A 335-nucleotide genomic window follows, 5' to 3' on the forward strand; every position below is an offset into this window, starting at 1 on the left:
ATGTTCATCAAGGATATTGATCTGAAATTCTCTTTTTTGGTTATGTCTCTGCCAGGCTTTGGTATCAGGACGATGCTGGCCTCATAAAATGTGTTAGGGAGGATTCTCTCTTTTTCTATTGATTGGAATAGTTTCAGAAGGAATGGTTCCAGTTCCTCCTTGTACCTCTGGTAGAATTTGGCTGTGAATCCATGAGGTTCTGGGCTCTTTTTGGTTGGTAAGCTATTGATTATTGCCACAATTTCAGAGCCTGTTATTGGTCTATTCAGGGATTCAATTTCTTCCTGGTTTAGTCTTGGGAGGGTGTATTTGTCAAGGAATTTATCCATTTCTTC

Source organism: Hylobates moloch, unplaced genomic scaffold (assembly GCF_009828535.3).
Source record: "Hylobates moloch isolate HMO894 unplaced genomic scaffold, HMol_V3 SCAFFOLD_2, whole genome shotgun sequence".
Lineage (NCBI taxonomy): Eukaryota > Metazoa > Chordata > Mammalia > Primates > Hylobatidae > Hylobates > Hylobates moloch.